Source organism: Phlebotomus papatasi, chromosome 1 (assembly GCF_024763615.1).
Source record: "Phlebotomus papatasi isolate M1 chromosome 1, Ppap_2.1, whole genome shotgun sequence".
Taxonomy (NCBI): domain Eukaryota; kingdom Metazoa; phylum Arthropoda; class Insecta; order Diptera; family Psychodidae; genus Phlebotomus; species Phlebotomus papatasi.
In genome coordinates this window covers 96528176-96554146 of record NC_077222.1, presented here as the reverse complement: position 1 = coordinate 96554146, position 25971 = coordinate 96528176, and the positions used below count along the sequence as shown (strand labels likewise).

The window sequence follows — 25971 nt, the reverse complement described above, 5'->3', positions numbered from 1 at the left end:
TGTGAGTGCACAGCTAACACGCATAGAGGGATCTGGGACAATGTTGAAGTAGTTTTTTTTTTTGGGGTGAAGGGCATGGTATCTATGCAACAGTGATTAATTGGTGCGTACTATTCAGGTGACACATGTGCAGGACCGCGAAATAGGAAATCCTCACTCATGCAGGATGACATATCGGACTATGAAAATTGCAGTGGCCTAAAGATGCTCTATCCGGACACTGATGAATATAAATTGGTATTTATCAGTTCTGATTCATCCAGTAAGGAGGAAGAATTTGAAGATAGTAGCTCAACCACCAGCTCCATCAATACACGCCACAGCTTTTCCCTTGACGACTGCGACTGGGATTATTTTGAGCCAGGTGTTGGGAGTAGAGCTATTTTCAGGGAATTCTCTGTCTCCCCATTTGACTCACCCAGTGTCAGGCGGAAGCACTTCAAGAGCTCCCCCATGACTTCACCAATTTTCTACAGAAGGGGCCATACAGAGTCACCCTTTTTAATGCGCCAGAGACTGAGGGAGAGTGATACGGGGACTGATGAGGAACTCCTGGTGCATGCAGAGAGTTCCTCTCCCACAAGTTCTGATGGATTTATGAATCAGGAATTGGTATTTATGAAAAATCATCCTCGAAAGACATGGTCTCAGTCCAGTGGAAAGGTGTCTTCCACGTCGGAGTGCAGTGATAGGGCAAGGTCCTCTAAAAAGGAATGCACTTGTGGTGGAACAACTGTCTTTGTGCCAATCCCAGTACTTATTCCACCAAATTGGAATCCCTCTGATCTTCTGGTGCAGCCCGAAGAGATTGAGGATTCTGTGGCAAAGCAAAAATTGCGAGCCATCCAGCAACGTCAAGTGGACATCTTTCAGCTGTGGAATAGTGCTGCATTGGTGCATCAACAGCAGAAGGGTGAGGCACAAGAGGTGGATCAGCGACTTGAAACACAAATACACCAAGAAGCCGAAGGAGGCACCACAAGTGCGTCTGGTGTGTTTCGCAACAGTGAACCCGTGCAGTACGATCGGAACGATGGTAGTCGGACCGAAGAAGTAGACTGCACAGCCGATGGTGTGGCAGTGTCCATTGAAACACCGGCCCAAGAGGTGGCAAGTGATGCGAGAGAAGTGCGTATTGGTGATGCGAACAGTGTATTAAGTCGCGATATCACAAACCTACCTGATAAGCCCTTATCTGCTAACGATGGTGCAAAACAGCGAAAGGTCACGAGAGAGGAGGTGGTTTCACTAGTACGGCACGAGACACCAGACGTGGCTGTTAATTTAATTAGTGAGAGTGCACAGTGCGCGAACATTGGGCAGGAATCTCAAGTAAATCCAGTGGATGAAAGTGAAAAGTGTGAAAAGGACAATATGATATCCGTGGGCAAACACGACACGCACATGAGTGGGTATTTACAGGCAGAAAGAATGTTTTCCTCCAGTGACTCTGACTCATCGTGCGATAGCGATGAGGCGCGCAATTTGAGGCCCATCCGACGGAGTTACGATGTCACTGGAGACAATGCCGAGGGATCGGATAATGAGGTGGATGGCGGGGTGAGTGATGTGGGTCACAGTGACAATGAGGGAAGACACTCAGTGTCCAGTTCTGCACGGGAAGATCCCAGTTCATCAGAGACAGAAGCCACAGACAGTGACGACACGGGAACAGTAGCAGATCGTCGTCCAAAATCCAAGAGATTTTCACGGGTCTTTGTGGTGAATCGGCGGGATTCCTCCTCAGATTCTCAGAGTTCAGATGGAGACACAGAAGACTCCTCGGACAATGATACAGACACAGAGAAGGACTGTGGAATTATTCTAAATTATGTCAAAGAAATTCCTGACCAGGAAATTAGTGAATCCACAAGTTCAGATGAGAGTGAGAGTGAACCAGAGCCTCTAAATGATGCACCTGGTGATCAGGATAATTCTGTGATACTGAACTACATCAGGTGCTTAGATGACGATGATGATGATGATGTGAAGAATGTTGTGTTGAATTCTGTAAAATTCCTCCCGGAAGATGAAATATCTCCAATATTTCCCCAACTAGACAACCTTCAAGAATCAATTGAACCACGCGGAAATTGCAGTGAAAATTCTGAGGCGAGTGCCGAGAATGTGGTATGTGATGTGCACGAAAATTCAAATGATTCAGAGAATGAGGAGGAAAAAAATCACACGAGGGCATCTAATGAGAGCTGTGCAGTGTCAGAAGTGCCAGCCATAAGTACCAAAAGTGATAATGTATCGGGAATTGTGGAGTATGTTGCACATGTGGCTGATACCACTGCCACAGTGAACACAGACACGCAATTGACTGTGCTATCTGAGACCAGTGATTTGGCTGAAGTGGAAAGTGAATGTTGTATTGAAGGCGATTTTGTGGCTGAAGAAGAAGGTGTCGTGGATAATGAATTGCAGAGGTCAAGTGTCCATGTAAATTCTCTGGCCTTCCCCAAAGAAAAAATCGCCAGTGAGGCAGATTCTGAGAAACAAACACCATCTCTTGCGCCTCTGTCTGCCGCTGCTGAGGAGGTGTTTGTTGTGGAGAAATCCCACGACATGGAGCAAGGGGTATCAGTGAGTGAGAGCGAGAGATCTTGTGATACGGCAGAAACTAGTTTAGAACGGGAAGAGATGGCATCTTCGGGTGGTGCAACTGTTGTGAAAACTGAAAGTGCAACGAATTCTTGCGGCACACCAATACACCAGTTCAGTGATCAAGAGGTGATCACACATACAGCTGAAACGATCTGCTCCAGTGATTGTGACGATGCCCCCACTGCTGTGCCAGGTGAGGGAAACACGGTACCGACACACGACGAAGACACCTGTGAAAGTAGCGAAGGTGATCATGAGGCGGCAGTTGAGAGTGAACGATCAAACAGCACGGATGCCGCACAAAATGTGTCTGCGGGCGGGACTAAGTACACAAGTTTGGTGATGATCACACAGGATACACGTGCCACAACCCCTCCTGCTGTGAATATTGTTACCACTAATACCACTCACATTGTATCCGATTCCGACGAAGTGATTGTGCACCATACAAATTCCCAAGATGACGATGTGTGCAGTGATAATACCTTAGCTGGGTATTTTATGCATGCACTAGGGGAGGATGTTTTCCCCGAAGTACCACGGCGTCGACCCGTGAAAATAGTGAATTCCAGTGAAGACACCCTCGAGGTGCAGGACAAGTGCTGTGAGAGTGAAGAAAAGATGAGTGCTAGTGTTAGTGGTAAGAGTGCTGAAAGTGGCAAAGATGACGTCACTGTGGTTACTGGCGCGAATACACTGTCGGCGGTTATTAGCCTCGAAGAGGGTCTAGCAGATGATGATTCCTGGGTGGAGGAGATCAGCAATAATGACGATGAGGAATTTGGCGGGAATACCGCCACAGACTCTGATATGGATTCGGGTGAAGAGATCACGCTATCATCCACGATAGACCGTGAAGAGGAGCTACGTGGATACAATCGTACAGCTATTGACTTCACCCTGCACACAATTGTCGAGGAGAGCTGTGAGGATAGTGAAGTGGAGCAATCTAGCATGAAAAATAAGTACCGTGTATCAGCATCAGATCTCGAAAAGTACTTTTTCTATGGGCTGGGAGATGGGAAACCCAGTGCTTCAGTTGAGAACCGTGAGGATTCCCTGTCAGAAAGCAGTAGTATCTGCAGTGAAGGGATGGATTCCCTCGGAGGTCCTGATGATCAGGGAGTGGAACCAAATCCAGTTGCTGATTTAACAGCATCCCGCCTAGAAAAATACTTCCTGACGGGATTCATGGGCTTCTCAGCTGAGAATGCAGATTCCGATGGCAGTGGCAGTGTGGGGAGTGATAGTGAGGGTAGACCTAGTCCTGAACAGAGAAGAAAGAAGCTAGTCCGGGCTAGAGGTTCCGGAAGGTCACATAGTTCATCTCTAGATAATTTGCTAGCCAAGGAAGACAGTATCCCCGATCAGCAGGTTATCAATGATACAAATGACTCCAATGACTCATCAGAGACAGATACTTGTGATGAGAATACCCTGACCCTTGACAAATCCGATGGTCAGAGTGACACAATGAAGAGGAAGAAACAGGCTAAGAAACGATTAGAGCATACAGATGATAACAAAGAGGATACTGATTTGTCTGATGAAGAAGGTCGCAAAACCCCTCAACCTGAATTCCTTCTCCCGCCAAATAATCTCGTACAATCCCGGAAGCAGCACAGCCGTGACAGTGGCTTTGTGGGCAGCAATGATGATCTCCTGAAAACTGACGATTCTCTAAAGTCCTCAGAATTGAAGGTGGAACTGGAGGAGATTGAAGAGGAAAATCGGTCAGAGATAAAAGAGACTGAGACTCAAGAAAGTGCCACAAAATCTATCCCGCCATCCGTAACACTGACCCGAAAAGATAGCTTCAACAATTGGAGTTCAGATGAAGAAACCAATGTTATGATGTCCAAGATGAGGCAATTTTTTAAGACACTCGTAGCAGCCAGCGCCAATGCTCAGAGTATGTCACAATCCTCAAAGACAGCTCCCACCACGCCATTGGCAGATTTGTCTGGTGAGTCACTAAAGAGTGGAACACCGGTTGCAAAACCACGAAACCGTAGCAAACCACCGCAATTGGTGTACTTTGAGAGTGAGCTCACGAGACTCATGAAGACTGTTCCGGGGATCAATGATGATCAAGTGAGAGAGATTGTGGAGTATTTGAGTAGTGAGGATACATGGTCAGATTCCTATGATTCCTCAGACTACACGAGTTCAGACCTCGAGGGTCCTGGCAAAAAGCCCAAAAAATCAGAACTCCAGGAACAAATTTCAGCAAGTTGTCAGCAAATTATTAATAAATTTGACAATATTGTTGATCATGATGAGGAAGGAGATCGTGGGGATGGTGGTCTTCTGATCGGAGAGACCAATGAGAGTCCGGGACTTAACCGGGAAACAGCTTTTGTGTATCAAAAGTTGGTGGCATCCTTCTCGAAGATTGCAGCTGGGGAAGAAAAACCAGCTACGTCTACGGGATCGCCTCCAATCTTTGCCAAAGTCATCCATCATATTGGGAGTCGTCTGGTTGCCCTGATGCATGAGGTGAGCAGTGGAGAGTCTCATACGAGTTCATCTCCCCGAGGAGCTGCTGCTTCTAGGCACCATCGACGACTCCAGGCTAAGATATCTGCCACAACGACCGAGGATGACGATAGTACGTCAGATAGCGCCATGGAGAAGCCGGAAAAGATCACCTTTGCCCACCTGCCGCGCAGCAAATCCCATGATTTGCTCCTGGGTGAGTCACGACCCCTGCATCATCAATCAAGCAGCGGTGTCAGTGACACGGCGGCTGAGGAGAAGGAAGCCAGTGATTATGAGCGCTTCTCCTGGCGTGGAAGCTTTGAATCGGCTCTACTGGCCAACGGTGACTCCCGCACCAAGCTCACCCTCCTCGATCATTCCTCTTCAGCCACTGCCCTGGCGGCCAAGAGGCGCTCAGCAGGGGATCTGCTATTTAACCAAAAAAGCCTCAGTCGCGAACAACTGGATCGCGTAAGATCATGTGGGAGTATTGGAGGTGGGATGGATCATGAAATTGAAAATTCCAAACTCTGGGGCTCATCCACGAGTCAAAAGAGTGCACGCAGACGATCCAGTGTTCCCGATGCTGCATGTGATTCCGACAATGACTCATCAGATGATGAGAGAAGATTTGCCACACGATCCACACTGCCACGGAGTTTGCAAACAACACATCAAGCAGCACAAATTCCCTCCCGCGTCTCTCCACATCCAATCTACCCGGGTCCAGTTCATCAAAGCAGCACAGTGTTTACCATTTCCTTCAGAACAATGTTAAAAGTGCTAGGTATCGTGCTCCCGGATTCACAAGACCCAATTCCATCTCCAAGAAAACCCTCTCTGCCCCAGGACTACAGCATCAGCCCGTACCCTCCATGTACCAACGTCGAGATGGACGTCGCAAGGTGCAAAGTGTGCACAGCTTCGGTGAGTGTCTTATGCAATTTTTATTACAGAGAAGAATTTTTTCTCTCTGTGAACTTTCCGGAGCGTGAAGTAATTAACAAGCGCTGAGGTTTTAATCTATTGAAATTTGATGCAGTGCAAATTTCCAACACTAATTCACTCTCTTTGATAAATTAGTCAACATCAAAAGACACCATCTGATATCTCTTTATCCAAAAAATCACAGAATTGCAAGTCTTTTCGATTTTGCGATCATATACTTTCACTGGGATGTCCAAGAGCAATAACACATCCAATCGACTTTCTAAATCAATCGCTAAACCACTCTAGGCGCATTAAATTTCTCACAATTTCGCTGATAAGCTACCCAATGTCTATTGAATTTCCTGCCATTTTATGCATTTGATTTCAGAAAGAGAAAGACTTTCCATGGACATATGACCACACTCTTATAATTTTCAACCCCGCATACCTACAATTCCCATTTGCGTCACTTTATAAGCTTTAATTAGGTGAAATTCATTTGGAGAGAAATGTAATAGTACCCTGCAGAGCTATAGCTGTAGCGTGACAATGTCTTGAGCAATTTTCATGATGTTATGAGTTGAGCATCAGACAGAAAAAAATGAGTCTGTTCTACCTCGTTTACTTTTGTAATCTCCAACAAGAGTTTTGTATAGTATTAGTTTTACGTGGAAGTATACTCATATTGCATGGAATAGAGGCCAGTGGAAAAATACTCTATCTCAAAAAGTCAGAGAGTGCAAATGTAAGCTCAAAACTTGATGATCAGTGTGGGAAAATTTTAGATCCAAACAAACAAAAAAACAAACTTCTATTGAAGTCCATTATGCAAAATTCGTGACTCATCAAGGGACAAATAATTGGACAATTGATATATAAGCGGCACTCACATGACAAACTTTTGAAATTCATCCTAAAAAGAGATGATAAAATGTCCCTGGCTTTTGCTGACTACTCGAACTTATGAGTTTGAACGAAAAATTATGTTCAAAATTTAAGATTCAGTTTCTAGACTTACCCCATTTTGTACCCACAAGTTTTCGGTTCGGAATGTAATTTCGATATGTACAAAGGCAATCGGAATAGTGTGCCTTTGAACGTGATTGAGGCTGCCTTTGAATCTCTATTTTTCACTGATAATATTGAGGCAAAAACATTAAACGGACCATAAATGATTATCCTGAAGCCTAATGCATTCACTAAAACCATCACTGTAGTCAAAAGACATTATAAAATAACTTTACTTCACATTTTTCTCAAGCACTGTTTTTCACGTGAACTGTCATAAACTGAAGTTGTCAATTTTCAACATGTCACTTTGAAACATCCCGACCGGACAAGACAGCAAGTTATACGTACATATTTGTATGACATTCGTCAGACCAAAGTAGGAGATTGATATCAAATAATTTCTTTTGGGAATAGGTTATATAGATAGATAAATTTATTCATCAACCAAGCATTCTAAGTACAGTGTCGTTTTAATGAGATCCCGTGTAGTTTTCGGCGTCCACAGCCGTCTTAGCGTTGGTGACTAACCTCCAAAGCAAAACGGTGGAAAAGCTGTTTCTCAGTTAGCTTATTGGCAATTATTGATATTTATGTGTAAGTCTCTTAGGAAAATTAAAAGAAAATTCACATTATTCGAAGGCATGAACGTTCGAATGTAGAATACTTTCCTCTAATTTCTTTCATTGTAATTTTCTAATTGAGAAACATCAAAAATACTCTGGAATGTCTGGGATTTAACTAGAGAACTCAAATGAGAGGAAATATAAGAAATAGAACACCACATTTGGGCTGACTAATATCGTACAAGTACTTATGACTTCCTGATTTGATCCGGCCGGGAAGCTCTCAGATGTTGCGGAAAGATAGGAATCATGTATGCGGAAAGATAGGATTCAAAGGCACACAACATTAAGATTCGATGGCTGCCGCAGGGTGGTATTTGCAAACTTTTACCAACTAAAAAATTATCGCATCGGAACTAAAATCAAAATCATCATAGGAATGAGTCACTTCCCCCAGTACCCGATATTCAATAAATAAAAGGAGCATAAGGGAAAATGGGGCACTTTTTGAATTAGAGCAGCTTTAAATTTGGACATTTATCTCTCATTTTAAGATAGAATCGAGCCTTATCATCGCACAATTCAGCTTCATGAGCTTCACAAATGGTCAGTGGACCTAAACTATATCGCGTTAAGGTCAAGTTCCATTTAAAAATTGGAGAAAACTGTCGATTTTTATAGCTGTCTCAATTCAAAGGTATCCCACATCCTCCTAACACTAAAAATAATTCATGAAAATTAAGATTTAGGTCACGTTAGGGACATTTTCATCGAAGAAAAGCACCTTTTTGGCTTGAAAGTTCTTTTGAATGATTTTATGATGAATTTCGTGAATTTCTTAAAAACACGTTGCACAAAATCTAATATTAAAAAAATCGAAATGGTTTTTTGGAGGACTTTGGGGAAGCTTTTGATCAACCTTTCTCAAAGAAAGCTATAATGTTATATTAGGAAATTTCAGAAAAAGTATCAAAATTGAACGAGTAATTTTTTTTCAAAACAAACTTTGCAAAAAGACTTTTGAGCCTCTAAAGAGCATTTTCCATTCGGTTTTTGATCAATTTTCCCGACATTTTCTTCAAGAAAAAATATTTTTTGATGTCTTTAGCATGATTTCAGCTTACGAAACCCGCAAAGTTCATCAAAATTATATTTGAATTCTGTTTTAAAACATTAAGAACATTTTTTTATTTATTGAAATTCCCACCAAGAAAAGCTCCTCATTCACAAATGGTTTAGAGTATTTTAGGAAAAGGCTTTCGTATAAACTAATAATTTGAATTTTATAATAAATAGGTAAATAGTTTAAACAGAAAACTTGTAGTTTTCCTTTGCAGGAAACTTTTAAGCTACTTTTGATATTCCTCTTTCACAAACAAGCAGAAAAAATTAATACAGACTCTTTGAAAACTATTGCAAACTTTAGTAACTCCCCGAACCTCTTTAAATAATCAAAATCGGATTTGAAACATTTCGGATCCATGAAGACGTTTTTGTACTTTCGTCTAAATTTGTCCAAATCGGTGCAGAAATCGATCGGAGAACAAAATTTCTTTAAAAAAAATATTTCTAAGGGGTTATGTAAAGATTTAAGATTCTAATAGAGGATTTTATTTATTTTTGAATGAGCTCAAATTTATTCGCATTGGATTAAAATTATTTTTATGTGCGATTTTTCGATTTTTTTTTTGTTTTGTTCCCTGCATTCAAAAAACATTTCTCTGTTGTATAATTCTCTTCATAATAAAATTCTGGCTAAGCCCTTGCTTCTATGACTCACGATAAAAGAATTACTCGTAAAATGATTTTTATTATGAAAAAGCAAATGAATTTTGTAACAGTAAAAGTACAGTTTATAGTTCATTTTCGTTTTCTAAAGGCTAGGCTTTCTACTTCTGAACGACTTGTGAGGAAAAATTTAAAAAAAATTGCGACTTAAATTTATTCATAACTCATTTAGATAAAACGTATTCATAATTATTGGTAATTTACCCGTCAATCACTGGTCGAGACGGTCGAGACCGATGCAATCGGGTTGTATATTTCAAGACCTTTCAATTGAATCCAATTTTAACTAAATTTATTGAGAAATAAGTCTTCAGCTAGAACAATTTAATATTAAAAAAGTTAACTTTAACCTTAAGAAATTCGCTAAAAAGCGTCGAATAAATTTATAATTTGTGTCTTTGAATTACTTAATATTTGGATTTTGATCTATTTATTGATTTTTAGGTCGATTTAAACCTATTTCTGTAAGTCAAGTCTACCTTTTTATCAAGAAATAGAACAAAACTCTAAATATTAAGAAATTCAAAAATACAAATTACAGATGTGAGAACGATGTGAACGCTCTTTATCTACAGTTAATGTAAATCAAAATCCCTAAATGTTTGTCTTTTGCCTGTTTGACTTGTCTAATGGAATAAATTGTTTCAGTTAAATCAAAAAGCCATATTTTAGCAGAGTTAAGAGCGAGCAAATAATGACGAAAAATAAGAAAAATACGTCCATAGCAAAAAGTATGTGCATTTAAGTGGGTTCACCGAAGATAGGACTTCGATATTCCTTACCGTTTCGCTTTTAGAATGGGAACAGACGAAAAGAAGAATGCACAAATTGAATGTCAGTTGTCTCGAAACTCCAAAATTTATGGCTTTTGCAACGAGATCTTATCAAGAGAACCTATTAAGAGACCGTAAAGTCCTTTTAGAAATCTTTTCTAGGTCCTCCTCTTAATTCGTTTCGGACGTTTCGGAGATTGATTGCCATTTTTCTCAGATCTACAATGTGTTTTTAAACAATTTTTAATTTTGAAATATTCATTTTCCTGATTTTCCACAATTTTCATCGACGTTTTGACAAAATCAATGCTAGTGCTCTTTCTGCAAGTTCGAGCAATAAAATTCCATCTACCACTTGCATAACAAAATTTTTGAAAAGATCAATTCAAAGAACTAGAAAAATGGCCCTCAACTGTAAAAGGGCCTTTTGAAATGATTTCTTCGTTAACTTTACAAAGTATTTAGGACAGTAATTTCAGCAAACTTAATTGCAAGACAGACCGTTTAATTAATTAAGACAAATTTTAGAAATGTTTCAATTAAGCTACACAAACTTTTAGTTAAAATCCTACACTTTCACAGAAAGAAACGAATTTTTATTTATAATATTATAAAAAAAATATATTGCTTATAAAAGCATAAAAAATTAGTCACGGATTATTAAATTATCGTAATTACAAATGCTTATTGTGACCCGGAATCACCAAACAAAATTTATAAATAAAAAGCGGCAAAAAGTAAATCAGTGAAATGTTATTCCATCTTCAAATTATTGCAGAAATAGAAAAAGACATAAAAAACACGGCTAATTCAATGAAAGTTCCATTTTAGAGGAAATTGTCGACATTTTATAAACGGCTTATAGGCTTATGTACCACATTGAGCGAGATACTTTCCCTTGAACTTGATTTCTGTGGTAAATTGTGATAAAATGTTTTAATATCACATTTCATCTACATTTTTTTTAACTACTGGATCGTATATCAAAATATTTGCTTGGTAAATTTTCTCACACAATGATTAATTGCCAACAATTTTGGCTTTCTATTAAAAACTTTTACACACCCAGCATCAAACAATTTGGACTATTCACGGTATCACATTCATGGTGAATTTTTGTCTAAAGATCAAAAGTCGTTTTGTTGAAAGTGATGCCTGGTTGAATAGAAGACCTGAATAACTTCACACGTTATGGTTCTTTTATTAAATTGAACTTTCATTCATTTTATAGGCTTCTAACAACATAGAATATATTTTGGCTGAGTTTGGAAAGACATACAAATTAACTTAAAACTTTTTCAACAGCAGAAAATGTTGCTTCTGTGTTGCTAAAAATCGCATAATATTCTCTTCTTAAAGTTCATTGCTTCAAATAATGCCAAAGAAGGTTTCTAAGAATTTTTCACACAAGGTCTTGCCCTGAAATTCATATTTATTAAAACCCTTCGAAAAAAAGTCTAAGCACGTGGACACGAAGGCATGAAATAAAGTCCTCATAAGCTTTCTTGAGCTTATGAGAGTTGAGATTCTTAGACTTAATATTCTGTTTGTAACCCAAAATGAATGAATTATCATTTACTTAATTCTGAGATAAAAAAAGATTAAAGATTCTTGAATATTATATGAAATATTGAAGTAAATATTAAAGTTTAAAGTCTTTGTTTAAAATTGTTTTCAAAAGTTCATTAGTATCTTCAGATAAAGAGTATTTAATTTTAAAATATGAAGTTTAAAGAATATCCTCAACGCTAATACTCAAAAAACTTCACATGAATTATATATTGAAAGTTTTAAGCTTAATTAAACTAGTTGAAAGGTTGTTTTAAACTTTTAAATTTAAATACTGAAAATATTGAAGGTATAATACTAGTATATAAATATTGAAGGTATAATACCAGTACCCGTTACTGGCTTCATAATTTCTCAGAATTGGGAATTTTAAATTTTATTTATTTTTTTTAAAATATAAAATTACAATTCCTATCTGAAATCTAATGAAATGAGACTTTATTTATTTCAAAATTTCCTTCGAAGTTTTCGGTATTTTAAAGGTTTCAGAGGCCTTGCAATCTTAAAAATATAAATCGTAAACAAAACGAAAAAAATGTATAATATTTATATTTTAGGTTTTTTTTAAGTTTGAAGTTTCAATATAAATACAAATTTAACATTTTATATTTAATAAATACTTTTATATAAAGGAATTTAGCTTTTTTAGAGGCTGGTTTAGAGATACACATTTTTCAGATAAACCTAAAAATTCAGAGGTAGGGTAAGTGTGCCAAATTTCGGCATAGTTGCATGCAAGCGTCAAAGTCTCAAGTTTAAAATGTAATATTTTAAATACAAATTGATTTTTTTTTAATCTTTCTTTTGTAAGAGTGTTGCTTGGAACCTTGTAAAGAGTTTACCGTCTTTATTTACTCTAAAATCATTCTTGATACATTTTAAAATGAATAAAAATAAAGACATAGCTTTGGTGCCCTATTTCGGCCACCTTCATTCTCATAGTTCTTTGCTCTTTGGGAATTCTTCCAATTTCCTTTTTACGTCATCTCGTTTGTCGAACCTACATTTTTTGCTATTCTTTTGCATTGTATAATCTCTAGAAGACGTAAAATCTAAAAGTTCATGGAAATTCGAGGAACAAAAAAGGTGGCCGGAATTGCAAGCTGGCCGGAATTTGGCACACTTACCCTATACCTTGAAAAATACTTTAAAAAAATAATTACTTCACAGAAAAAAAAATTTATATTTTTTATATGTTTATATGTTTACGAACATTTACGAACAAATATTTGTAAAAGTACAATAAATGCTCATCAAGTGATTATGTTACGAACAATGTTTGTAAAAAAAAGTACAAACTTTTACGAACTTGCTCGTGGGTCATACGATTTACGAACATTTCGTAAGTACCCAATATATGTATAGGAACCCACAAACATTTACGAACAATTTTTACGAAATATTTTTTTTTGTATTACCGAAAACTCGAAAATGTAAGTTTAAAACGATTTAACAAAAATTAATTAATTTAAAATGTAAAAAAATAAAGTCGGGATATCTTTTTCAAAAACAATGATTCAGGATATTATATTTTGATTTAGGTTGATTACAAAATAAGTTGTTTAAACTCGAAAACGATTTTAATTTAATACTTATTAAGCTAAAGTTCACTTTGCCCTCCGTAGAGGCAAGCTTGGGACTTGCTCGCAACCTCACCTCGCTTGTTCCCGAAACATAAATTATGTCTTCTTTGTTCAATGTCTCATGATCGACTAAGTGTAAAAGGATACAAATGTACCGCCCTCCGGGGGTAACGTTTTCACTCCGATGTTCGTAGGCTTCTTCTCAATTCTAGCACTTAAGGATAGTTTTCACTGATCGGACGTAGTTGATAAGATCGATAGAGGCCATCCTTAAGGGCGAAAAATAAAGAAAAGCTAACAAATTGCAGGGTGGCAATTACCCCCGGAGGTTAGTTACCCGCATCTAAAACAGTAGATTTTAAAAAGGCATCAAGTTGACCCTAATAGAAAAAAAGCGCCCATACTTCATACAACTTCATACTAGGAATTTTCTCCTAGGCTTATATTCTAATTAGTATATAGTCGTATATGTTAAAACATTTCCAAACTTGAAAAACTATTCAGTAATTTTCGAAATAAACCTTTTTAAAGCTTTTTTTTAAGCAATTTATTATGCAACTAGCCAACCGTAAGTGACATGTTCATCTACGGTTTATATAAAGATATTTTGTAAATATTCTTTATGCAATATTATCTTGTTCTTATGTAAAATGTAAATTTGAAAATAAAAAGAAATTATCAAGGTTATTGTTCTCGAACCGGAGTTTTAACAAATTAGGGGGAGTAAAGCGGTATTCGGACGAGAGATTTAGTTCAATTCCGGAATCTTTCAAAATATATACAGCAATCAATTTTATAGGGAAAAGTAAGCATGGTTCGAATACAGTGAACCTTCAAAAGATACAAGTTTTCTCTTTGTTAAGAACTAGTTCGTCATTTCTTAGCCGTAAGAAAGTAAACTATCTTTAGTTTTTATAAGGAGAAAATTCGCATGGTTTGAAGGTTTACTGTGTGCGAAACATGCCTACATTCCCCTAAAATTATTCAAAACACCTACCCTAAAATTACGAGCTCGATCAGAGTTGGTGAACTAAGTTGTAGCATCACAGTAGCTGCTTATAAAAGAATTACATCTAATAGAGAATTCAGAGAACATTTGGCATCTAAATTGAACAAGTAGAAAATTATGCCAGAAGGTGGAAGGTAGGCTAGAAAACTAATTTAAGATATGGCTGAAATTGTGCATAAAAATCATATTAAATTATATTATTCACAATACATTATGATGGCCATTTATGCGGTGGATACAGTCAACCCCAAAACTCCCATCAAGGATGAAAATGCTACCTGGAAATTTTCTTTTATCTCACGCACGTTTTCATAACATTATTATTCCATTGCTTAATCCAAACGCGAGAGGTGGTAAAGAATAAAAGACAGTGTCGTGAATACACGAAAAGAAAATGCGTATAAATAGAATTCAAATTGGCGGTTGAATAATGGTGCTAAATATTAGGTATACGTACAATACATATTAAGAGGCATCGCTGGTGTAAGCCTATTCACAATTTCAAAATGATTTATACTTTTTGATGATCTTTTTGTGTCTCTCCTTATATCACTTTTTTCTTCCCATAGGTAATCGGAAATTCATTAATTCAGGTTCAATTGTCTCTGATTTGTTTTTTTTTTGTGGAACCATTGTTTTTTTGAGGTTTTCAAAACAAAAACACTTTATCATATTGCAATATTTATTCTTATGATAATTAACCTCGCAAAAATCCCCATTTTAATTTCATTTATTGTGTAATTTCCTGATGATATTCAGAATTATTATAGATAAATTTGATATCACATATTTGGGCATAGTTCAGCAATTTGGGGTTTGAAATGAAAACTACACATAAATATAAAAGATTTCCGATCATAATTATTTTATAATAAAATAAACATTTTGTGTGCTATCAAATTCACTAATTAATTGCTTTTAGTAAACAATCAAGTGGGAATTACCAATAAAATGCATTTCATGTAGCAATTTTGTGCAATTTGAACAAACAATCTCAATTTTATATTCATTAGTATAATTTAGCCCGTTTTTAATCGAATAGGCATAACTCGTTTTAAATATGATTGAAAAATTTAAAATATATTGAAAAAACTATGCATAACTTAATAAAACCGATATAATTTTGCCAGAGTTTCTGGTAAAACCTGGGAAGAGAGAGTATTTTGCACTAAAGTTATTCTCTGTTTTAACAGCTGTATTGTGTTGAAATAAACCCACAAAATCGCTTCGAATTACAAAAATATATGTATAGAAACTTGAAGAACATCAATAAATAATTCACTCAATTTGCAGTTGAAACAGTTTAGCAATTGAATATACTTTTTGATACATTTCTTGTATGATGTGTGAAAAGATCATTGATTTTTTCACATTTTTGGAAAGAAAAGAACACATCTCTATGATGTTTAAAGAGTAAAAACTGTACAACTCAAAGTTGTATAATTGAGTTAGTGAAATTCAGAAAAATGCATTAGGCGAAAGTGCACATGCTTCGTACAATCCCAAGCTTCGTAATGATTGAATTTTTCCTGTACTTCTCAATAAATATGACTCATCGCACCCATATCTTAAAAACTAGGACAAAATGCCCTGTTTCTAAAATATATTTAGCAGTCACATTTATTTAGAAACTTAGGCAAAATTTAGTCATTACGAAGCTTGGGTCCGTATGATGCATGGGTCCTTTCCGCTATGATGCTATCCTAATGTAACATGAATAAGTTTTTTTTAGCATGTTACTGTTCTCAAATGATTCTACATTTCCGACTTTTCTTTGTGTTGGTTCCTGTTATGACTGTTTGGTGGTTTTAGAACACAGCGAGGACTGGGGAAAACAGCCGAGACAGGAACCAAACAAAGAAACGTCGATAATTCAGAAGCACTTGAAAACAGTAAAGTTCTAAAAAAAAGCACATTAATTTCTCATTGAATATGGCACCATTATTGAAACATGCTTTAATTATTTGGTTTACATCGCTTAATATGTTTAACGCAAATTAGGCAATTTTAGGCAATTTATGTCTACGCAATTTATTTACGAATTACTTCCGGAACAGGATTTTCACTTACTTTAGTTCTTCAGTAAGGATTTATGCCCGAAGTTACGCTCGCAAGGTTTGACATTGCATCGATTTTGATAATATTTTCCTTCATTCTCTTTCCTGAATTGAATTTTGCGCAACAAATTGCTTCCTTAGATAGTTGCAGTACATAAATAAATGGTGGTTTTTAATAGGGTAATGTTAAGAATCTAAATTCAAAGGCGGTTATGACGAGTGTTTAATGATGCCTTCTTGCGCCTTCTTAATATTTTTTTACAATAATCATTTATAATTGTGTAAGCAAATAATTCCAAAATAAGAACGAATATCCTATCTCCAGTGTTTTTAGCAAACTGAACGGTTGTAATAACTAAAAGTGATACAATCTTTATGTTATGTCTCATTTCGACGAATTTTTAGGCCGAATTTAGATTTTATCATGATGTTAAATTAAAATGTATTTGTTTTCTTTTCAATTTAATTTACGTAAATTATTCAAATGGTTGTTAATTTGTGAAAGAAATATGGAAAAAATAAATGAGCAGAAAAATTAAAATTTGATCAGCAAAAAAAATTGAATTTGATCATTAAGTCTCTGGCACATCTTTTAGATCGCTATAATTTCATGAAATCAAAATTCGTATACCTTTTTCTTTCAAATGATTTGCATAAGTCTGTCTCGTTCGAATGCTGTATCTGACGTAGTTGTATATTATCTTCAGTGTCTTCCGGTGTTCGTCAGAGGATTGTCTTCTTCTCGAAACCAAAAAGACTCAAGTTTCTCCAAAGCTTTCGACCCTCGATATGGGTCTTCCTCAGTTAGTTTTGAGAAGAAGACAATCCTCTGACGAACACCGGAAGAAACTGAAGATAATCTGTCTCGTTCGTTCGGTATTAATATTGGACTGAACTATATTTAATTTGGTGTCATATTTAAAAGAAGAGTTCGAAAAAGTAGGATAGACATATGCTAAACTTTTAAGAAGGACAGGGATGTGAATTTTGACTTTATGACACTTTCCTGATCTAAAAGGTGTAACAGAGCCATTATGCCATTATGAGCCATTATGACCCTAATTCTGACTTCATGAAATTTTAACGATCTAAAAAGTTTTCCAGAGGCATTATAAAACAAAATTTGATCATTAAAATATTAGATTTTGGTCTTATTAGCATGTTCTCCTTAACGGTTAACCCCTTAAGAGCGGTCTTGATTCTCCATAAGAGTGCTTCTAGAGTTAGGAAGAGATCTATTCCTCGGAGAGGGTATCGTAAGGAGGTTAGCTGATGCGACTTTAGTTCATGTTAGATCGTCAGGAGGTGAAGACGTAGGCTAGGAGGTGCGCTGAGGATTCTGGGAGAATCTCTAATGGTCAAGGCATACTTCCCCTTGTGTTGTCTTTTGGGCTCTTAGCCCTTATTTCCCTGATGGTTCTAATAGTCAGTAGAAAACCTGAACCTTTGCAAAAATGGGTCTAATACCGGCTTCAAATTGGAGGCTTAGCCCAGTTCCCGAAGGTCTCAAAAATCTAAATAAGAAGCAATTTTATTGATTTTTCAAAATCTAATGGATCATTTGTCCTTAATATCCAATTCTAAACAACAATTTCCTAAAAAATCGTGTCTGATAAGGAATTAGACCAGTTAAGTCAGATGGCTAAGCCTTAGGTGTGAAGCCAGTATAATGGTCTAATTTATATACAGCCAAGTTCCAAAAATATGACCGATGACGGTTGAACTCAAAATGTAAAATTTGAGGTTATGTGAAGAAAGTTGTCCGTGAAGTCTGAATTAGAACCATTTTTCTCCGATGGTTCCTTAATATCACCGTATTATATGAATTTTCTCGACAAATTCCATTTATTAACAACAAATTACAGTGATAATATCACTAAACTTATTTTTCTTGATTTAAAATAAAGTGTATTTCGCATAAATTCCGTTCCGTTTTTGTAAAATGTTCACATTTGAAGAACTTTACTTTTATTATAATTGTGATCTAAGACTGTTACAGAAAAAATGAAGACTTTATGGTCTCTTTGACTAAATTTCCAATTTATTTGCTTTTAAAGTTTAAAATTAAATTACAGCCTAACTTTGATTTTTTACTGACCAATTTTCATTTTGTACTGCTCCATTTGTTCAGTGTTAAAAAAAAAATAAAGAAACTTTAGGGATTTAGGATCAATTAATCAGATATACTGTAAATAAGGTATTTTCTATCTTAGTCTACAAGCATTTCCACAAGATTGCAAAATAATCGAGTTGCCGCTTCAGTTGCAAAGGTGTGATGGAAGATTAGTTATTTAATGTGTCAATTGTTGATTTTAAAGTTCCGCACAACCCTAATTAATGCATCTGTGCAACTTTGAACATCAACGCGGTATATCACGAGACTTCTTGTGATGTGAGCCTTACTCAAAGAGTGGTAAACGTTACACCAAAGTGATATAATAATCACATGCCACTCCTAATTAGTAGTTTCAGTTGCTGATTCTGCAAACCCTCCGGCAAACCACCTACAATACTAAGCTGAATTTCAAAGCATAACTTTTCAGTGCAGAAATGTTTACTTTGAGTTTATTTTCGTTAACACCTCTCTGTCTGTATCACGGTTAGAACTTCTAATGGAAATCTGCACAGGATTTTGGCCTTTTCTACAAACCTTTCATATAGCAATTAATTAGTGAATATATGTTACAATGTATGGGAATTTTGCAATTCTCTAAAAGCAAAGATTCACATTTTGTAGAGTTGCAAAGGCCCTTTCAAATTACTTCCATTTGCAAAAGCCAAAGAACTTACATGTTTCCTTTGCTCCATACATCTTTTCGAATGTCGATAAATGATTTATTTGCAATGAGAAATGGAAGTATGAAGGAATTGAAAATGTAGATATAGGGGATCTACACATCATTCACTGTAACACTTTGTAGTACCATGTGTTTATTTGTTGAGTCCTCATATTTTTACTGGATACATAAAACTCTCATATATTCAATTGGAGTTATGGATGCATGGTGGAGAATATTGCTTTCACGATACCATCAAAAATTCCCTCATCGCAAACAAATTCAATTTTTTTGCAATTGCAAAATGAAATCTCATGTGAATTCTCATGCAATGATAAAATTGAATTTAGCACTTTTGCCTCTAACATTGTTGTTTATTGCGGTCAAAGAAAAGAGACATTTCATTTTACGGAATCACTGCCAAAATGAATTTTTGAGTGTAATCTCTCTTTACCTCATACATCCTTTATACATAATTTAAAATACTGACTTTCTTTTTACGTAAATCACGAAAATCTTTTTTTTCGAACATTATTCGTCAATGTTAAATTTTACAATATTTATTTTGTTGAAAATATACTGAAAAATTGAATTTACTTTTCTATAATATAAACTCTTAAAAAAAACTACAAAAGCTATGAAAACTACAATTTATATTTCGAATCGAATCAATAACATTTCATTGGTTTTACTCTGTAAGAAATTGGAGAATTTCCGGTCATACATTGAAAGAAATCGTTCAATCTAAATTTGTTAAAATGGCTTGATGTTTATAAAGCATTTGGAAATCTGTATTATCGTAGATTCTATGCCAATAAAGAACTAACTACAGGGTGGCTAAAAAAATGTATCAAGTTTCAGAGCTCATAATCTCCAATCCACTTGTGACAGCAGGTTCTTATTTTGCATAATTATAGCTCATTATATTGGTTAAAAGCTCGTGAAAGCATTTCCGAATATATTTTGAGAAACTTCTTAAATTTGTAATGGAATTCAAACGTGATAATTTGATGGTACTATTTTTTACTGAAAAGTTGGAACCAGCCATTGTTAGGGCTCTTCAAAACCTTAAAGTAATTAAACTTTTCATTTTTCGAAACATTTTGGTAAGGATACTTGTAGCATTTTAAAATGCTTTAATGGGACTGTAAAAAAAATTGCTTTATCGCTAGTCATCGTCCTAAAGGTAGAGAACAGAGAAGCAAATTGAACGAAATTTGCGTCATATCTGCAAACAAATGATCCGTGAGGCCGTAGCCGTATATCACAAACAATCATTAAACAAAAGTTTTAAAAGGACCTCCATATGAAGCCTTAAAAATCCCAAAAACGACAAGATTTTATGAATCCTCAAAAAAAGTTATACTCGATACAACGAAGAAGTAACTTGGCTTGTACGTTTAAGGTCAGTTGCAGAGTATCGTCTTTTTTTATGAGAAAAATTTTCCATTTGACCAATTGATCAGCAAACAAAATGAACGAATGGCCACCGGAAGTCATAGTCATAGACTACCGTATTTGAAGACCCGTGGTGACATGATAACGTATTTTCGATACTGTCAACTGTCGATTCTGAATAATTTAAGGGATAACTGCTCTTCCTGTAACAAATACTCTTTCCGTTCCGAAACGTTTGGGAAAAAACCATTCCTTAATCCCTAGTTTTTCCCCAAACGTACGACTTATTTCGGAACGAAGGGAGTATAAGATGTTTATCAACAGTCACATTGTTTTGAAAATGTCTCAACGAACGGCCTAACAATGCAAGAAAAGTCAACATTAATCTTAATCTAACAGATATAGAATTATCGATACTATCGATTCGATAGTGTCGAAAAGTTATCATTCAACTCCTAGACATCCGTGATAGCAAATTATCAATTTCCACTGAAGTTTTTGGGCTGCAGTGTCAATATGAATGCCAATGTGTGTCTAGAAATTGTCCCGGAAGGACTCCTGAAGCCGTGGACATATAAAAGTTTCAGTAAACGATTCTGGAAGTTCGAATAAGACTCAGCACCGTCGTAGAAATCACGCGACGAACGAGATTTGCTTGTTTGTTTCTTTTTTTTTCAATTTTGGAGCATACTGACCTCAGCGAATCTTGGATGCAAAACCGCTTGACTTCGACAAAAGAGGTACCTATATTGTTGGACAAGGATAGAACCAGGGGCCCATCAAGTCTAATAAAAAGTGAAGTTTTTTAAGTTTTCCTTGTACAAATTTTGGAAATATTGGACCCTGACTTAAACAAATTTGCTTATAGTTCTTGTACAATTTCGGCGAACGAAATATGTATTTTTAGGTAGTTTTCATCGCACAATTTCGAAATATATCAGACTGATAAGTCAATTCTATTTAGGAAAAAACTTGTCATTAGGTTTCAGTATTCAGGATAGGACTAAAAAATAGCAGAGTGTCGATGAGCTGAAGGCTGCCCTTCGTCATAAATGGCAGGGCATTCAGAAGGCTGGCATTTGTACAAACTGCGATGTATTTTCCGACAGTTTTAGGAACATTGTTAATTTAAGATCGGATTGAACAAAACCGATAATATTCTAAAATGTTGATGTATTTACTACCATTTTGTTCTTATTTCAAAAAAAATTAAACATAAAATAAGGATAATACAGCGTTTTAGTTTGTTGCATTTTTTTTAGACACTCTGCAGATATTTTTCAGTTTCGTCTATCAATCCTAGTTGTGTATACCCCTTTGCAAAAAGGAAGGAAAGGTTCATATTTTATAATATTACTTTGGACTAGTAGATTACCCAGTGCACGCAGTGCACTTAATATGTTAAGTAGTAGAGTACCCGTTGTATATTGCTTGTGTCCCGTATTCGAAGCTCATGTCATCAGGAAATATTCTAGTATTAAAAATGCTAAATTTATAATATCCAACGAGCTTCAAAAGAACTCTCGCGTCATTTACAGTTTACCGGTACTCAATCAATTTAAACCGATTTTTAAATCACTCAAGATATCCCCCAAAATAGTTTTAAAATAATTAGAATTGATTTTCGGACAAAGTTATACTTGGTGGTTCATAATCGGTTCATTACCGTTTTAGAACCGATTTATAAATCACACAAAACATTCCCCAAAATACACCTCAGGGGCAATATAATTAAATTTCTAATAAAAATTGGGTATGGGTTATGAACCGTCTCATTACTGGTTCAGAACAGATTGGAATGTGTTCAGTTTTATCGGAAATCCAAGACCTTTCCAAGAGCCCAAATAAGATACCATTCGGTTAAGAAATATGCTCTCTAGATCCTTTTAAAACATTGATCTTGAAAAACAACTAGGGTGGTGACGCAATTACTTGTGGCCTGTCTTTACTTAGACCGTCTTCAGACTAGAGGTTTAGCCCAGTTCCTGATTTTATTGATTTTTCAAAATGTAATAGATCATTTGCCCTTAATAATCCAATCATAAGTCAAAATTTTCCAAAAAATCTTGAGTGATAAGATATTAGAGAAGTCAAGCCATATGGCTATGCCTTAGGTCTGAAGCCCGTATTATGGCCTCATCGCAAAATGTAACCGAGGCATAACTTTAATGAAAGTTATAAAATTTTTCAGAACTATCAGAATCTGTGCGGTACTTCTCTAATTAGGATGAAAATAAATCAAATTCATAAAACCGAATAAATTTCATAGCACTATCTTTGTGCTAATCTGCAATCTCCACTGATTTAGTGCTTGAAGCCTTATGCTTTGTAGTTAACAAAACTTTCTCTGATGGTCAAATAACATTTCCCAGAAATTAAGAAATTTAGTTTTTTTTATGTGTTTGAAGGTAAATTCAATTGAAAAACTTTGTTTTGCGTTTAAACTTCGTTAGTGATATTTGGAAGGGAATAATAGCAGCAAAAACAGCTAAACATTGTTCTGTCGGTTGCACACATTTCTTCATTTTAACGTTAATTCCATTGAACAACATCGAGTTGGTTACATCCGCAAATACATTCCGAAAATTTTAATATCACAGAAGCATTCAGCGTGATTAATTTTATCCATATTCAAAGTATTATGGAGTATGCGGATATAAGTTTGTTGTGAATATGTGTTTTTGCCTTGAGTGTGTCTAGTAGAATTATTAAATACTCTCTCTATCTCATTCTCTGTATCTAAAATATTACCTGGGGCTTGAGCATCCAGGTGTACAAATTTTAACATTTGAGGGCTTGATGAAATAATTTGTCCACGAGATCCTTAATTGCTATCATAGCTCATTTTGTGAGGGTGGTCACAATATTTCATTTCCCATATCCCTTCTGCCTCTTGTCTCACCTGAATTTTCGGTGAAGATGGAAAAGTAAAGGGGGAGACCTATAGTAAATACCAAAAAAAAAAGTTTGGTTCTCTCTGTTTCCATTGTTTTCTGTCTCTGTGTTTCAGCATTACTATTTTGTAGCGAATTCTGACTTGTACTTGTAACACATAATAATTCCCTCTTTTTCTCACTATATTTTGTCCTCATGAGCTTAGTACAACAAACAATTTCGTGCAAAATGAACAAAACAAAAGTTACGTCACTTTTTTTTTTTTTTGATGTTTTATATTTTTCTACCATTTATTGTACCATCTCAACACACTCAGAAGAGAGCATTCACATTGAAGCACGAATGTGTAATCTGCAAAAATACAGCCCCAGTAGTGTAAAAATACCGCCATAGAGAGACTCTTTAATTGTACAACAGGCTTATGTATAGTTGTTTACGATGATGTCACCGTCATTGTAAAGATGGATTGGTGGATGCTCTATGTAATACCATAATATATCGCTTTTATTTCTCTTTTCTTTTAATATTTGAGAACATGGACACAAGAAAAAATGTCTAATCGACCCACGTTAAATGGAAAAATATATAGGGCGAAAGTTAAAAGACTTGGAAGTATGCTATACGTGTGGAAAATAAACTAATTGATAACCATGTTTTGAAAATTAAATAAGAGCAATGGTGCTATTCCAATGAAAAATGAACATGTATTTTAGTACTTCACTGTTCCCAAGTGCTTCTGCATTATCGACTTTTCTTTCTATTTTGGTTCCTATCTCGACTATTTTCTTCAATCCTTGTCATGTTCTAAAACCACCAAATAGTCATGACAGGAATTAATACAAAAAAGGCGATTATGTAGAAGGACTTGAGAATAGTAAAGTTCTAAAAAAACACTAGTAGACTGAATAATACCCAACGCACAAATAACTTTTATTTTGTAAACATGTTTTTGACATTTGAATGAGAGAAAAGATCTAGATCTAGTCTTCTCTTTCACTCTCGTAGACAATTTTGAAAACATGTTTACAAACAAAAGTTATTGTGCGCTGGGCATTAAAACATAAACAAAATATACATAATTAAATGAAATTAGAATCCCGCACAAACAATTGTTTAGGGAAATTCTTTGTACAGAGGACAGCTTGTCTTATTTATTTATCAATAAATTGAATTGAATTGAATTGAATAATTGCTTATATTAAAAATAAATATAATAATAAGCATTTTGACAGTTCAGTTTGAATGAATAAGATCTACCTCTAGTTATCTCGCTCACTCTAATACACAGTTTCGTATGGGAAGACAGAGATAGACTTCACTGAGTTTATGCGTGATTCTCCATGCTTTTGTTTTGTAAAAATGTTTTTGACATTCCAGTAAGAGTGTTATAAAATTTAAATCTAGTAATTTCGATAGCTCGAGTTATCGTTCGATGGACATTATTATTGAAATTGGCTTTAGTATTTTTTGCTTATCTTAAATAAACAAATCCGGTAGGACATAGGACTAACACAAGATATTTATCTTTCATACGAAATAAAACTATTAAAGACATTTTCATAAACGCTCTAAAAACTTACTTGTTTTGATCATATAAAAGTCACCACTAGTGGCCAATTAAGCCTTATGCCTTATTTGCAAATAATATTTGGATTTCTTTTATCTTCTTAGATATCGTTTTTTACCAGTTTTTTTCGAAATAGAAAAATAAAAGAAAAAAATATTATTTTAATAATAAATGCTTGTTTAGAAATTTTTCGCAAACTTTTGGATAAATGTACAAATTAAATACTTTATAGAAAAATTTTCTCCGTATTCAAAAAATAAAAAAGCTAACTTAGAAATAAATTAAATAAAAAGAAAAGTTTTAAAAATTGTATGTACCGCAATCACCGCAATACCAAAAAATCCACTAAGCATTAAAAATTCTTTTTTTTATTGCATTGCGTAAACTTCTTTAGGTATTTTTTTAATTGCTATTGCAGTTCTTTCTTTGAACTCTTATTAACTAGTTCCTGGAATTTCTCTGGCACTTTTTTACACAATTTTTCAAAAATTATTCTTAGTCTTCGTAATTAATTCTTCTTTCTTAGTTTTTCGTTACTCAAGAATATTCTACTACAGGAAGACCGGGGCAGAATTAGCCAAGAAATGAAATCTTTCCTTCTTTAATTTATGAAAAACTTGTTTAAATTAAATTGATATTCAGTTGATAGGAATGAAGCTAATATCTAATACTCAAAATAAATAGTAGTTTACTCAATATTCTTTCTAACAAAAATTATAACACCCCAGTATCTAATTCCATGCGTAGCTAATTCTGCCTCAGTCTCCCCTATTCGGCCATTAAATTTATGATTTAGAATTTCAATAAATTTTGAATTTTACTGACTATTTTTTGCCTAAATCTTTAATTATACCCAATAAGATGCAGTAATTTGTTATATTAAACCAGGTGATTGGAATACTATATCTGTGCTTCTCAAGACTAACGAGATTGGCCAGTTGAATCACATTTTGTGAGGAG

At 35.3% G+C, this 25971-nt stretch overlaps 1 pseudogene; it reads left to right on the top strand.

Annotated features, from left to right (window-relative positions):
- Nucleotides 1–25971, top strand: part of LOC129809915 (uncharacterized) — a 193690-nt pseudogene that overhangs the window by 127502 nt on the left and 40217 nt on the right.